This window comes from Camelina sativa, chromosome 11 (assembly GCF_030686135.1).
Source record: "Camelina sativa cultivar CO46 ecotype springtype chromosome 11, ASM3068613v1".
Lineage (NCBI taxonomy): Eukaryota > Viridiplantae > Streptophyta > Magnoliopsida > Brassicales > Brassicaceae > Camelina > Camelina sativa.
The window spans coordinates 25,082,114-25,085,940 of NC_141890.1; the positions used below are offsets into that span (position 1 = coordinate 25,082,114).

General features: G+C 41.5%; 1 non-coding gene across 1 annotated transcript; it reads right to left on the reverse strand.

Annotated features, from left to right (window-relative positions):
• Positions 1-1,528: 1,528 nt before the first annotated feature.
• LOC147934356 (small nucleolar RNA R71) lies at positions 1,529-1,635 on the reverse strand. Its single transcript, XR_015573268.1, has one exon. It is a non-coding gene; the product is annotated as a small nucleolar RNA R71 (small nucleolar RNA).
• Between the last annotated feature and the right edge of the window lie 2,192 nt (positions 1,636-3,827).

Consider the following 3,827-nt stretch of genomic DNA (forward strand, 5'->3'; position numbering starts at 1 on the left):
AACCACAATGATTAGCTCAGCCCATGAATCCCTCCTCAAGGCCTTCTTTGTTTATTGAAATCCTAGTCTAAATATCATTGCTTGTTTGTTGTTTGATTGGTTTTAGCATTGCTCTGTTTTTCTTGTGTTGCTCTGTTTTCACGTTTAAGTCTAGCTCGACCACGTACTCGACCTACACTCGGTCGAGTGCTGCTCGAGTTCATCCCCAGAACTTGTGTTTTTGATTTGTGATTGTCTTGTTTCATTCCTGTTTCATTTCCATTGCATTCACATAGTTTGCTGTTCATTACTTGTCTTGCATTAGTTCACTAGCATAGTTTCTATCTTTGTTCTAGTTTCATTATAGCTTCAAGTTGTTTGTTCTGTTTGCATTTAGTATCCTGTTCTAGTTGTTTTTACTTTCTGCATTTCATATCTCATTTTAGGATTGTTAGTGACAAACAATCTTTACAATTGGCTTGACTTAGACTCATATGCACATCTTAATTGTTCACAATCACTCAGATAGGATTGACACCTCTTATACTGCAACTGCATAAGGGGAATTGAAACACCCTGACTTCTATTCATTCCATACATCATCATTCCATACATCATTCATTCATACACCACAAAGAAAGTCAGTTTCAAACCCCTTGCTTTCTACCCATTCATTCATATCTCATATCATTCACCAATCATCACCACCACAAGAAAGCAGAGTTCCAATTTGGCGCCGTTGCCACTTTTGAGTGTTTGTTTGTGACATTTAGGATCCACATAAGTCTAAGATTGAGTTCTGTATCTACTTTGTTCATTACTAATCTCGAATTCTTCCTCTGCTTGTCTGTGTTGCGTTTCAGGCACCACTCGACCTTCAACTCAACCACCACTCGACCGAGTGAGTAATCGAGTACTTGATCGAGCCAAGTCCTGGATACAAATAGACCTCACTTCCCAGTCGACTCGACCATCAACTCGAGCCTGTGCTCGACCGAGTACCTGTCCGAGTGGGCGATCGGGTTTGTTAATGCAAACAAGGTCTCAGGGTAATCACAATCTCCAAAGGCTTCTTGACAACATCAACAGGCTACCTAGAGGTTTAAGACATCAGAGAAGAAGAGTAGTGCAAGAACAAGAGGATCAAGTAATCATGGAACAACAAGATAACCATGATCAAAGAGCTAGACACATTGGTGCTGGGGGTGCACCAAACACACATAACCAAAGAGCTGGTATTGTGCCTCCTGCTGTTGCTAATAATAATTATGAGATCAAGAGTGGATTGATCTCTATGATTCAAGCCAACAAATTCCATGGGTTGCCAATGGAGGATCCCCTAGACCACCTTGATGAGTTTGACATGATTTGTATACTCACTCAAATCAATGGTGTGAGTGAAGATGACTTCAAGTTAAGGCTATTCCCATTTTCCCTTGGAGACAAAGCTTATCTCTGGGAGAAGACTCTTCCTACTGGAACAATAACCACATGGGATGCTTGCAAGAAAGCTTTTTTAGCCAAGTTCTTCTCCAATGCAAGAACTGCTAGGTTGAGGAATGAGATTTCTGGTTTTGCTCAAAAGAATAATGAAACCTTTTGTGAGGCATGGGAGAGATTCAAAGGTTTCCAAACTCAATGTCCTCACCATGGTTTCAGCTATGAGTCCTTTCTCAGTACCTTGTATAGAGGAGTCCTACCTAAGATAAGAATGCTTCTTGATACAACCTCCAATGGAAATTTCCTCAACAAGAATGTGGAAGAAGGCTGGGAGTTGGTTGAAAATCTTGCTCAATCAGATGGGAACTATAATGAGGACTATGACAGAACAGTAAGGTTCACCTCCAGTGATCAAGAGGAAAAGTATAAGAAGGACTTGAAGGCAGTTAATGAGAAGTTGGACAAGATTCTCCTAAGCCAGCAAAAAACCATTCATTTCATTGGTGAAGAAGAGGTTCCAGTTCAAGAAGGAGATGCAGAATTTGCTAAGTTGTGCTACATACATAATCAAGGAGGATTCAAAGGTTACAACCAAGGAGGATTCAAGAACAACAATCTCTCCTATAGAAGCACTAATGTGGCCAATCCTCAAGATCAAGTCTACCCAACTCAACAACCTCAACAACAACACAACTATGTACCCAAGCAGCAACATCAAGTGTTCCAGCCCCAATTGTGTCTCCCACCAGGGTTCAAACTAACCAAGGCCAAGAACCAGATTTGAGAGCTATGATGCAACAAATGTTGATTGGGCAAGCTAATGGAAAGATGGAAGAGGCAAAGCAGTTTAATGAGTTGAACCAGTGATTAACATCCCAGTATAATGATCTCAACATGAAGTTTGAAGGTCTCAACTCTAGAGTGAAGTATATGGAGAGCCTACTTCTACTTCAGCTCCTAAGCCTAACCAACTCCCTGGAAAAGCTGTTCAAAACCCAAGGGAGTTCACTGCTAAGGCCATTCATGTCTATGAAGAAGAAGTCACTGAGGACAGTGAAATTCAAGCTGGGAGGATTGGTCATTTCTTGAAGCCCAGAGTGAAGATTGTGCAAAGCAAACTGAATCCGGCATTTCACTCGACCATGTGCTCGAACCAGCACTCGACCGAGTGTCAGCTCGACTGGTCGATCGAGTTGAAGGATCAGAAGCTGTCAAGCCTGCTAAGTACATTCCTCCTGCTTACAAACCGCCTCTACCATTCCCAGGACGTTTCAAGGCACAGAAGCTGAAGGAACTAAGGGAAATCATTGAGAGAAAGGAAATGATGGCTTTGCAACAAGAGGAAGTGAGGGCTTTGAAGGAAGAAGCTGTGATTGAGAAGAAGGAAGTGATGGCCATACAAGAAGTCATCATTGCTTACCAAGAAGAAGAGAGAGGACCTGCCTTGGAACAATATGATCCATATCCTCTCTATCAGGATTTTTTGCTTGAAATGTCAAAGAAGAGAGCCCATGCTCAAGACGAAAAGGACGTTAAAGAGCTTGAGGGAGTTATCATCCCAATTAAACTTGAGGATCCAGGACCATTCTATCTGCCTTGCTCACTTAGCTATCTTCACTACAACCAGTGCTTATGTGACTTGGGAGCATCTATCAGTGTGATGCCTTACTCTATAGCACAAAAGCTTGGGCACACTGAATTCAAGTTCACCAACCTTCACATATGCCTAGCTGATGGGTCAAACAAAGATGTGGTTGGTAGGTTGGAAAACATTCCAGTCAAGATAGGGAAGGCAATGATTCATACAGATTTTGTGGTTCTAGAGATGGATAAGGAGCTTGAAGATCCTATCATTCTAGTGAGGCCATTCTTAGCCACTGTTGGAGCTGTTATAGATGTCAAGGAAGGTCTTGTAACCTTAAACATTGATGAGGATTTAACCATGAAGTTTGACATCTATAACCCAACCAATCTGCCTACCATTGATGATCAACCTTTCACTATCAAGGACAAAGGAGGTCATGAGGTCTCAAGTTTAAGTGGCAACTCCAAAGGCTAAGCTCTCTCTTCAAGAGGATTCAGTGGAAAAGCTTAAGGGTTCTGTTCAAGAGTTGACTGAATTGGTGAAGGATCTCAAAATCAAGCTTAACAAGAGGTCTTTGAAGAAAGCAAGACCAAGGCTCAAGATTAAGAAGAAATATGGTTTGTGTGTTAAGGGTGAAGTGATCAAGGGTCAACTTCACATTGATCAAGTGGTACCAGGGAGGATTTCATCACCTCCTTGGTCTCTAAACCAAGCATGAAAAGGGATCAAAAGTCAAGCTTAGTGACTTTAAACAAGCTCACTAGGGAGGAAGTCCCTAAGGTATCATTGTACATATGTTTTATTTTCCTTGTAGTTTTGATTT